This window comes from Nycticebus coucang, chromosome 22 (assembly GCF_027406575.1).
Source record: "Nycticebus coucang isolate mNycCou1 chromosome 22, mNycCou1.pri, whole genome shotgun sequence".
Classification (NCBI taxonomy): domain Eukaryota; kingdom Metazoa; phylum Chordata; class Mammalia; order Primates; family Lorisidae; genus Nycticebus; species Nycticebus coucang.
The window spans coordinates 33875239-33887907 of NC_069801.1; the positions used below are offsets into that span (position 1 = coordinate 33875239).

Genomic DNA, 12669 nt, shown 5'->3' on the forward strand with positions numbered 1-12669 from the left:
TGTTTTTTTTTTAAGCATCCAAAGTCTGTGATATACATTACACTTTGTGTATACATTTTATGCTTTTTGACAAATGTATTATGGCATATACCCACCCTTATCGTATCCTGTGGAATTGTTTCCCTGCCCATTTCACATGGTCTTTGCTGTAGCAATATGCATTTAAGGTTCCTCCATGTCTCTCTGTGGCTTTGCCAAATAATATTCCATTATATAGATGTACCACAATTTTTGTTTTTATTTTGGGGGGTTTTGAGTTTCACATTAACTGGAACTTGGCTTTGCTTAAAGCCTAAAACATTGTCAATTTGAGAAGAAACCCACTGTGAGATATAGATTGCTCTTGCCGATCAAATTCTAGAGTGGTTATTTTCTTGTGAATTCTTGGTAAAATTTTATCCAAAATCAGGATATATATAAGTTTTTAAAACATCAACCATTAGTGAAAGAATGAAATTTCAGTTTTGGTGGCCCTACCTTTTTTTTTCTTTTCATACTGTTTTAGCTCCCTAGAGACTGAAAGCAGGATAAAAGAAGCACTGGCTTTGAGTCTCTTTGAGATAAAAAATGATCAACTAGAAAAGAAAATTCAAAACCTCAGTAAGGTCAGGTAACCCTATTCCATACTGTCCCCTAAGATAAAAAGAAAAAGTGCTGTTAGTAACAATCCCAAATTCATCTTTATCTCCTGCCTTTCTCATCAATAAAATAAAAGTTTAAAGATATGATTTTTTTTGACATTTGAATTTGTGTATATAGATATATAAGCTCATACTAGATGTTGATTGATTTTTTTTATAAGCCCAGGAAGAGAAAGAAGCAATCATTTTGAACTAAAACCTTTCTATATTTTTTGATTGCTATCCAACATGCTATCTTTTAGCAAAAAGCAGTTTCCATGGTATTCATCTCAAATCTTACTGCTTTATCAGTGTAATACAGCTTCCATTAAAAATAAAAAGATGAAGCTGTCAGTCCATTGATTTTGACATGGTTTTCATTGGGAAAGGGGAAATGTTGGCAAAGAGACCAACAGACAAATTGGTAACTTAAACATCTCGTGATTTTCTTCAGAAAGAAAGAATGTTGACTTTCAACAAATAGAAAAAAGCGCTGAAAGCCCATGAGTCAAGCCATAGCCAAAATCACATTCTGTCTTAAGAAGGTTTTTTTTCCAACCTCTCTTCCCTACCTTCCCCTGCCTTTTTTGTTTGTTTGTTTGGTTTTTTTTTTTTTGGAGACAAAGCCTCAAGCTGTTGCCATGGGTAGAGTGCTATGGCATCACAGCTCACAGCAACCTCCAACTCCTGGGCTCAAGCGATTCTCCTGCTTCCGCCTCTCAAGTAGCTGGGACTACAGGCGCCCGGCTATTTTTTGGTTGCAGCCGTCATCATTGTTTGGCGGGCCCAGGCCGGTTTTTTTTTTTTTTTTTAATTTTTTTATTAAATCATAAGTGTATACAATGATATGATTATGGGGCATCATACACTCACTTCATAAACCATTTGACACATTTTTATCCCAGTGGTTAACATAGCCTTTCCGGCGTTATCTCAGTTACTGTGCCAAAACATTTATATTCTACATTTACCAAGTTTCGCAAATACCCCTGTAATATGCACCACAGGTGTGATCCCACCGATTCCCCTCTCTCTACCCACCCCCCCTTTCCCACTTCCCCCTATTGTTAAGTTGTAGCTGGGTTATAGCTTTCATGTGAGAGTCCCAAATTAGTTTCATAGTAGGGCTGTGTACATTGGGTATTTTTTCTTCCATTCTTGGGATACTTTACTAAGAAGAATATGTTCCAGCTCCATCCATGTAAACATGAAAGAGGTAAAGTCTCCATCTTTCTTTAAGGCTGCATAGTATTCCATGGTATACATATACCACAATTTATTAATCCATTCGTGGATCGATGGGCACTTCGGCTTTTTCCATGACTTAGCAATTATGAATTGGGCTGCAATAAACATTCTGGTACAAATATCTTTGTTATGTTGTGATTTTTGGTCTTCTGGGTATATGCCCAGCAGAGGAATTACAGGATTGAATGGCAGATCTATTTTTAGATCTCTGAGTGTTCTCCATATATCCCTCCAAAAGGAATGTATTAATTTGCATTCCCACCAGCAGTGCAGAAGTGTTCCCTTTTCTCCGCATCCACGCCAACATCTCTGGTCTTGAGATTTTGTGATATAGGCTAGTCTCATTGGAGTTAGATGATATCTCAAAGTAGTTTTGATTTGCATTTCTCTGATGATTAAAGATGATGAGCATTTTTTCATATGTCTGAAGGCCGTGCGCCTGTCTTCTTCAGAGAAGTTTCTCTTCAAATCCCTTGCCCAGCCTGCGATGGGATCCCTTGTTTTTTTCTTGCTGATGCGTTTGAGTTCTCTGTGGATTCTGGTTATTAAACCTTTGTCAGAGTTATACCCTGCAAATATCTTCTCCCATTCTGAGGGCTGTCTGCTTGCTCTGCTTACTGTGTTCTTAGCTGTGCAGAAGCTTTTTAGTTTGATCAAGTCCCAGTAGTGTATTTTTGAAGCTGCTTCAATTGCCCGGGGGGTTCTCCTCATGAAATACTCACCCAGACCAATTTCTTCAAGGGTTTTCCCTGCATTCTCCTCTAGTATTTTTATAGTTTCATGTCTTAAGTTTAAATCTTTAATCCAATGAGAGTCTATCTTAGTTAATGGTGAAAGGTGTGGGTCCAATTTCAGTCTTCTGCAGGTTGCCAGCCAGTTCACCCAGCACCATTTGTTAAATAGGGAATCTTTTCCCCACTGAATGTTTTTAATTGGCTTGTCAAAAATCAAATAGCGGTAAGTAGCTGGATTCATCTCTTGGTTCTCTATTCTATTCCAGATATCTACTTCTCTGTTTTTGTGCCAATACCATGCTGTTTTGATCACTATCGATTTGTAGTAAAGTCTGAGGTCTGGTAGTGTGATTCCTCCTGTTTTGTTTTTATTTCTGAGTAATGTCTTGGCTATTCGAGGTTTTTTCTGATTCCATATAAAACGAAGTAATGTTTTTTCAAGATCTTTAAAATATGACAGTGGAGCTTTAATAGGGAGTGCGTTGAAAGTATATATTGCTTTGGGTAGTATGGACATTTTGATAATGTTGATTCTTCCTAGCCATGAGCATGGTATGTTTTTCCATTTGTTAACATTTTCAGCTATTTCTTTTCTTAGAGTTTCATAGTTCTCTTTATAGAGATCTTTCACGTCTTTTGTTAGGTAAATTCCCAAATATTTCATCTTCTTTGGCACTACTGTGAATGGGATAGAGTCCTTAACTGCTTTTTCAATTTGACTGTTGTTGGTGTATATAAAGGCTACCGATTTATGAATGTTGATTTTGTAACCTGAGACGCTGCTGTATTCCTTGATCACTTCTAGGAGTTTTGTAGTAGAGTCCCTAGTGTTTTCCAGATACACAATCATATCATCTGCGAAGAGCGAGAGTTTGATCTCTTCTGACCCTATATGGATACCCTTGATCGCCTTTTCTTCCCTAATTGCGGTGGCTAAAACTTCCATTACAATGTTGAAAAGCAATGGAGACAATGGGCAGCCTTGTCTGGTTCCTGATCTGAGTGGAAATGATTCCAATTTAACTCCATTCAATATGATATTGGCTGTGGGTTTGCTGTAGATAGCCTCTATCAGTTTAAGAAAAGTCCCTTCTAGACCAATTTTCTTGAGTGTTCTGATCATGAAGGGATGCTGGATATTATCAAAAGCTTTTTCTGCATCAATTGAGAGAATCATATGGTCTTTGTTTTTTAATTGTTTATGTGCTGAATTACATTTATAGATTTACGTATATTGAACCAGCCTTGAGACCCTGGGATAAAACCAACTTGGTCATGATGTATAATTTGTTTGATGTGTTGCTGGATTCTGTTTGTTAGGATCTTGTTGAATATTTTTGCATCTATATTCATTAGTGATATTGGTCTATAATTTTCTTTTCTTGTTGGGTCTTTTCCTGGTTTGGGGATCAGGGTGATATTTGCTTCATAGAACGTGTTGGGTAGTCTTCCTTCTTTTTCTACATTTTGGAACAGGTTGAGTAATATAGGTACTAATTCCTCTTTAAAGGTTTGGTAGAATTCTGACGTGAAACCATCTGGTCCCGGGCTTTTCTTTTTAGGGAGGTTTTGTATAGTTGATGCTATTTCTGAACTTGATATGGGTCTGTTCAACATTTCCACTTGATTCTGGTTAAGTCTTGGAAGGTGGCGTGCTTCCAAGTATCGGTCTATTTCCTTCAGATTTTCATATTTCTGAGAATAAAGTTTCTTGTAATATTCATTAAGGATTTTTTGGATTTCTGATGAGTCTGTGGTTATTTTGTCTTTGTTGTTTCTGATTGATGATATTAGAGATTTTACTCTTTTTTTCCTGATTAGGTTGGCCAGAGGTTTATCTATTTTATTGACCTTTTCAAAAAACCAGCTTTTTGATTTATTGATCTGTTGTATTATTCTTTTGTTTTCAATTTCATTTAATTCTGCTCTAATTTTGGTTATTTCTTTTCTTCTACTGGGTTTGGGGTTGGAATGTTCTTCCTTTTCCAGTTGCGTGAGATGTCCCATTAAGTTGTTAACTTCCTCTCTTTCCGTTCTCTTGAGGAAGGCTTGCAGTGCTATAAATTTCCCTCTTAGAACTGCCTTTGCAGTGTCCCAGAGGTTCTGATAGCTTGTGTATTCATTGTCATTTTGTTCCAAAAAATTGGTGATTTCTTTCTTAATCTCATCTCTGACCCAGCTATCATTCAGCATAAGGTTATTTAACTTCCATGTTTTTGTATGGGTATGCAGATTCCTGTTGTTACTCAATTCAAGTTTTATTCCATGATGGTCCGAGAAGATGCATGGAATAATTTCTATTCCTTTAAATTGACTGAGGTTAGACTTGTGACCTAAAATCCCAGGCCGGTTTTGAACCCGCCAGCTCAGGTGTGTGTGGCTGGCGCCCTGGCCGCTTGAGCCACAGGCACCAAGCCACCTTCCCCTGCCTTTTAAAACAAAATCTCTCCCCAGATCATTGTTGCTTTTAATCCTCCTCAGACTGGGCTTCATCTTCAGACCCTTAACCCCCAGATTTCTCGGGTGTGTGCCTTGCACAGGTTTTCTTTTCTGAAGGGCTTTCTAGTTCTTCCTCCTCTTTGGGGGGAAAGGAATGCTTTCCATAGATGTCTCTGCTATGGGATGGCCCACTTTCCCTTTGCCTTTCATTAGCCTTACTGTCATGGTAGCCTTTACCCTGAGTTTGGACATTTTCTCTTTTTCCTCAGGTGATTTTTTTAGAATATCATTATATTCTACCATTGGAAAGTCTTTGCTGCCAGAGTCTTTCTCCTGGAATGGAATCTCATACTCTTCTTGTTCTTCCTCACTGCCCACATCTTCCATGAGCATCTCCTCTGTTTAGAAACTACTTTTTAGGCTCGGCTCTTGTGGCTCATGCGGCTAAGGCACCAGCCACATACACCTGAGTTGGTGGATTCGAATCCAGCCCAGGCCCACCAATAACAATGACGGCTGCAACCAAAACATAGCTGGGCGTTGTGGTGGGTGCCTGTACTCCCAGCTACTTGAGAGGCTGAGGCAGGAGAATTGCTTGAGCCCAAGAGTTGGAGGTTGCTGTGAGCTGCGATGTCATGGCACTCTGCCCAGGGCAACAGCTTGAGGCTCTGTCTCAAAAACAAAAAACGAAAAAACCTGATTTTTATGATCTTTTTTCATCATCACTGTCCTCTGCTCAGTAAGATCTTCACATCTTTTTTCTTCTGAGTCCTTTATCTTTCTGTGAATTCTTTCCAGATTGCCTCTTAGTTTTAGCTTGTGGCATGTAGAAATGATCTGATTTTCTTAGCCACAGGGCCCAAATCTCTTCCATAATTTTCTTTCTTTCTTTTTTTTTTTTTTTTTGTAGAGACAGAGTCTCACTTTACTGCCCTCGGTAGAGTGCCGTGGTGTCACATGGCTCACAGCAACCTCCAGCTCTTGGGCTTACATGATTCTCTTGCCTCAGCCTCCCGAGCAGGTGGGACTACAGGCTACAACGCCCGGGGTCTCACTTTTGTTCAGGCTGGTCTCAACCTTGTGAGCTCAAGCATTCTACCTGCCTCCACCTACCAAAGTGCTAGGATTACTCAGGATTTTTTTTTTTTAGACAGAGTCTTGCTCTATTACCCCAACTAGAATGCTGTGGCATCATCATAGCTCCCTGCAACCTCAAACTCCTATATTCAAGCAATCCTCCTGCCTCAGCCTCCTAAGTAGTAGTACCCACCACCCACCATACCCAGCTAATTTTTCTATTTTTAGTAGAGACAGGGTCTCAATCTTGTTCATGCTGGTCTCCTGAACTCTCCCAGAGTGCTAGGATAACAGGCATGAATCACCATATTGGCCCTCCATGAATCAGTTTTGAGTTTGTTTCTACTGGGTGATTCAGAGATGTTACCAGTGAGAATCTTCTTTTTCATGTCATTTTCTCAGTGTCAGGTTCCTAAGTAATAGAGTAATGTTATTAAACTCCTCCCAAGTTTGAATAAGGCAGGTTATAAATTGTAAAAAAAAAAAAAAAAATTTTTTTTTTTTTTTGAGATAGGTTCTTGGTCTGTTGCCCATGCTAGAATCCAATGTCTTCATCATAGTTTACTGGAGCCTCAGATTGCTAGGCTCAAGCGATCCTCCTGCCTTATTCTCACAAGTAGCTGGGACTATAAGTGCACACTACCACACACCTAGCTAATTTTTCTGTATTTTTTGTAGAGACAGGGTCTTACTCTTCTTAGGCTGTCTTGAACTCCTGGTCTCAAGCAGTCCTCCTCATCATCCAACAGTCCTCCTCATCCTCCCAAAGCAATAGGATTATAGGCATGAGCTAAAATGAATTTTTCCCCTAGTAGAACCGAGGTTGAGATTGACAAACTAAAATTTTTCTCTTGTTTCTCTGAGTCTACCCATTTTTGTAGCTCACCCTTTCTCTAAGGTTTTGGCTCTTCTGGGGTCTCAACTTTATACAGAAGGTCTCAGTGCTATCTTTCTATTCTTGGGTCCAAGCTTTATGATCTTCTGTCCGTGGCTTACAAAACCTAGGCCTCTTGTTTCAAGAAGTTAGCAACAATCTAAGCAAGTTAGAGCAAGTCACATTTAAATCCTTTGTCCTTTTAGTGATTTCTTTTACTTTCTTGAGTATTCGGCCATGCACTTACAAAAGATACTTGTTATGTTTTATCCAGAATTTCTGAGTGTTTTCCTACAGGAGAATTTTAAGGTATTATTCTTTTATCAGGTCCAATTGTTGGTTTTTATCTTTTTCAACACCAGGCCTGACAAGAAGGTGTATAACCATTATACGTAGAAGTCAGAGGTGCCTTCATCTTTACAACCTCACATTCCATATTCAGACTCAAGCCTTTATCGTGATATGCTCACTATTGGTAAATTCAAATGCCATTGGTAGTGTTTATGAATAAGTAATACTTTAGTATCCTTAAGTTTGTTGGACTTTTGTTATAAAGTAAATTATGATAAGGGAAGAATCTTGACGGTACTGGTTAGGATTTGGCAGAATCTTAATTTGGGGACCATTAGAAGAAGTTAATGGTGAGAAAAGGGTACTTAGTAAATGTTTCTGAATATTCTTTCTCATTCTTGTTAAGTTCTTGGCTGGCTGTGCTCATGATCTATTCATTTCAATTTAGTAAATATTTATTGGCTACCCTTAGAAATAAAACAACCAACATATTCCTTGTTTTCTAGGAGCGCACAGTTAAGGAAAGCCAAAAGTGTGCAGATTTTCTGTTTTAATCATAATGTGTTATCAAGTCTACTTTTAAAACATCTCAATATAGCATAACAGCTAAGACTATGAACCCTGGAGCCAGACTGTCTGTGGTAGATCCTGGGCCACTTGTCACCTGTGGAAGCTAGCAAGTTGTTTAACCTCTCTGTGCCTCAGGTTTTGTCATCTATAAATGGAAATAACTATAGTGTACCTATCTTGTAGGGTTGTTGTGAAGATGTGATGATTTGGTATATGTAAACTTGTAGAACAGCGCCAAGCACATATTAATAGTAATGCTGTGTGTTAAAAACGTTATCACCATTATTACTACTTCTCCACTGCCTTTTTTCTTCATACTGATCGTAGTGATTTCTCTGCCTCTACACCCTGCTACCCTCTCCTGTCTATTTTGTTTTTTGTTTGTTTTTTTTCTTAGAGTCAGAGTCTCACTTTGTCACCCTTAGTAGAGTGCCTTGGTGTCACAGGTCACAGCAACCTCCAGCTCTTGGGCGTAGGCGATTCTCTTGCCTCAGCCTCCCAAGTAGCTAGGACCACAGGTGCCCGCCACAACGCCCAGCTACTTTTTTGTTGCAATTTGGCTGGGGCCAGGTTTGAACCCGCCACCCTCGGTATGTGGGGCCAGCACCCTACTCACTGAGCCACAGACACCGCCCTCTCCTCTCTATCTTGAGGGCTGTTGAATGCATCTTATAAAAACACTTAAGTGGCAGCACCATGTAGGATAAAAGAAGTAATAGTAATATACCGTCAGCACAGTGCCACCTTCTTTATTTTTATTTTTCAGGTTTTCTATCTTAAACATTCTATAATCAGCAGAAATTTAGTAATAGAAGTTAAATTAAAAACTGCTTTAAAGTGATCCCTTTGGATATATATGCAAATAAAAATAACAAAGACAAAATCCTCTTGATTTCTTTCTCCCAAAAATGTCCTGGGTAAATTCTTGTCCTTTAGTCTATAGTTATCATTGGCCTATATGGGACCTTTCCAGAAATTAGCAAAAGTACCTTGTTCCCTCCCATCTCCCCTTCATAGAGTTCCCTTTCAAAGATCTTACTTTTTCTAAAGGGAGGACCTTTAGAAGAACCAAAGTTGCCAAAACTTAGGGCTTAGCAAGTCAAATGAATTTCATCCCCACTCACTCCCTGGGCTGACTGTTTTTGTGCACTGCAGAACTGCACAATGGTGTGACATGGCTTTATTCATGTTATCTTCCAGATAGTGTGTGATTTAGCTTGGTCCTAAGTCTCTAACCTTATTAAATATAACCTTTTATTCACTGATTGCCAGCTAAGTGGCCTCATTCTCAAGAGTTACGTTAGATGACCTTTTCCCTCTTCATATGCCATTTATCCATTTGCTCATTCAGTCATCTTAGTTTTGGGCCATGCTCTCCGCTATCCATTTAGATCCTGATCTATCCCCCCAAGTGTTACTCTCCTTGAAGTCATTTTCACATACTTCAGTCAATAGTATTTTTTCTGTCTTCAGTCTTCTGCCCCATTTATTCTTCATGCCACTTGTTTTATAGCCACTAAGTTATTTATCTTGTAGTTATCTTTAATTCCAACAAATACTTACTGATGTTTTCACATGTTTTCACTATGGTAGGCACTGAAGATACAGTGGTGAAAGAATCAAACTTTTGCCCTTCTGGAACTTATCTTTTAGTGGTAAAATAGATGGTAAATTTGTCTTAAAAGCTGTAGAATGTAAACTCTAGGGATAGGAATCATTTAGGAATGAAAGATTGTTTCAGTATCTATGTACAGGTTATTTCCTAGATGCTCATTGAAATTCTCAGAAGCTTATCAGCAAACTTCATTGTAATTGGATTTTTTGAGAAGGGTTTTGTGGTATATATTTGGTTTTTAGTGTAGTCTTAGCTATTTATTGCCAAAGATAAAACTCTTGGGCTTAAGCTATTCTCTTGCCTCAGGCTCCCAGTATCTGGGACTACAGGTGCCCGTCACAGTGCCCAGATATTTTTTTGTTATTGTTGTTTAGCAGGCCCTGGCCAGGTTTGAACCCATCAGCTCTGGTGCATGTGGCCCATGCCCTAGCCACTGAGCTACAGGCGCCAAGCCAGTCATAACCTCTTTTTAGATTCAGGAAGGAATAGGTATTTGGGGTATAATCTTTTCAACTGAAAAATGTTAGTTGGATGCTTATTTGTCATGTGAAGATTTTTTTTTTTTTTTGTGGTTTTTGGCCGGGGCTGGGTTTGAACCCGCCACCTCCGGCATATGGGACCGGCGCCCTACTCCCTGAGCTACAGGCGCCGCCCCTGTCATGTGAAGATTTTAAAGCAGGAGGCGAAGGCAGCAGAATTGCTTGAGCCCAGGAGTTGGAGGTTGCTGTGAGCTGTAATGCCATAGCATTCTACACAGGGCGACAGTTTGAGGCTCTGTCTCAAAAAAAAAAAAAAAAAAAAGATTTTAAAGCAGTCACTAAAGGGGATAAAAGTATGAGATCTGTCATGCGCTTTCAAGGGATTTAGAGTTTACACAGAGGAGTAGATAACAGACTTAAAAGAAACTCTCCTTTTCATTTCCTCGTGTATGAAAAACTATCAGATATCTAATTATTTAGATGAAAATACAAAATAAGTCTAGTGAGATGTTCCTAGGTTATTAGTTCAGATAGGTGTATACAAGATAAATGAGTTCTTGAATTGGAAGGTTATACCAAAACCCCCCACCATAGGATGGGTATAGTCACTCAACACATGTAATCCTAGTACTCTGAGAGGCTGAGGCCGGAGGATCTCTTGACCTCAGGAGTTCAAGACCAGCCTGAGTAAGAGTGAGACCCTGTCTTGGCAGTGCCTGTAACTCAGTCTGTAGGGCACTGGCCACATACAGTGAGGCTGGTGGGTTGGGACCTGGCCTGGACCAGTTAAAATCAACAGTGACAGTTGTAACCAAAAAGTAGCTGGGCATTTTGGCAGGAACCTGTAGTCCCAGCTACTTGGGAGGCTGAGGCAGGAGAATGGCTTAAGCCTAAGAGTTTGAGGTTGCTGTGAACTATGATGCCATGGCACTCTACCAAGGGCAACATAATGAGACTCTGTCCGTCTCCCCCCCCCCCAAAAAAAAAGGTAAGACCCGGTCTCTACTAAAAATAGAAAAATTAGCTTAATGATGTGGTGGGTGCCTGTAGTCCTAGCTACTGGGGAAGACTGTAACAACAGAAAAATAAAACCCACACCCACTACAAACTAGTCCTGCTTTCTCAGGGGGCCAGGAGCAGTGGCTCATGCCTGTAATCCTAGCACTTGGAAGGCTGAGGTTGGTGGATTGCCTGAGCTCACGGGTTTGAGACCAGCCTCAGCCAGAGCAAGACCTCATCTCTAAAAATAGCTGGGCATTGTGGCGGGCACCTATAGTCCCAGCTACTCGGGAGGCTGAGGCAAAAGTTTGAGGTTGCTGTGAGCTGTGATGCTACAGCACTCTACCAAGGGCAACAAAGTGAAACTCTGTCTCAAAAGAAAAAAAGAAAGATTAATGGAAGTAAAACAATTCCTAGGTAATAAAAATATGTGTGAGATACCATGCTTAGCTGTTATTGACCTGTTAGAAGCTTCATTAATCAGGCATATAGGTATGTTTTGAGTATGCATAAATTGAGGTTAAATTTAATTTGAGAGGTATATATAGAGAGTTAAGCTTTGCTTGATTAGGCCAGTGCCAGGAGTGTTGTTACCAGCAATCCCTGTGGTAGACTTGGAAGGCACTTAGATACTGGAAAAACAAAGTGCTTTCTCTACTCCTAGCAACTCCCTGGATTTAATGCTGCAACATGACTGCTGGGTTACCCTTAGCTATACTGAAATATTGTATTTCTTTTCCTCTAGTACTAGGCTCACTCTTACTCTCTAGGCCTTTGCATGTGTATTTCTCATTGTCTGGTGTGTTTTTCTCATTTCACTCTCCCTTTTCCCACGACTTACTCCTATTCATTCTATAATTCTCATGTCAGATGTCACTTCTGCCTGAAAGTCTTTTTTGATCCTCCAAATTTGGGTTAGATTCTTTTTACCAGAGTTATTTTTAAAACATATCCTCTTCTCCCATCATAGCTTTTAACATACTTTCTAATTTTTAGTAACTGCTTCCTTATTTATTATCTCTGACTAGACTGTGCTATGAGGGCAAAATCAGATTAGCTTATATCCCCCCATACTTAGCACTGTGCAAGTATTTAGTAAATAGCTCTGCTTTGCCAGGCATGTGTGCATTTAACATAGCTATTTGCCTTCTTACAGGATTTTGTGCAGAGAGGATTTGGGATATTATTTATAGTTGCTGTGCTTTGTCTTCAAGGAGCTTATGTCATAGAAAATTAAAATAATGAAAGGCAACAGCCAATATGTGTCAGTGGGTTAAGCATTCACCCAAGATAGCATAAATAACAACCCAGTTGATAATGCTGACAAAATGCTATGAATTCAGAACAGGACAGAGATCACTGGATGCTAGAATAGTCTATGAAGAAAGACATCATACGTTAAAAAAAAAAAAATTTTCAGTTAGATCCTGAAGGATGGGAAGAATTGGTTAGGAAGGCAAGAGGAAGAGGGACTTTTTTAGGCCTACTAATTTTTGGTTTTCAACTGAAGAGTATTTGCAATAAATTCAAACAGTAAAGCCATGTATCTTTTAAACTACTAGTCCAGATTTTTAATATCATTTTCTCTACCCCCCTATTTTAGATTAATGAACTTTTACTTGAAATATGTGTTTGTAAATTATTTAGCATTTCTTTCTCTTTTTTTTTTTTAACCACTTTGTTTCCAAAAGATCTAAGTCTGTATATGTCTGAAATGTACTCT

The 12669-nt window shown here is 39.2% G+C and overlaps 1 protein-coding gene across 1 annotated transcript in view; it reads left to right on the top strand.

Annotated features, from left to right (window-relative positions):
* The window catches only part of RLF (RLF zinc finger), a 111358-nt gene that overhangs the window by 75613 nt on the left and 23076 nt on the right, over positions 1-12669 (top strand). The window lies entirely within an intron of this gene.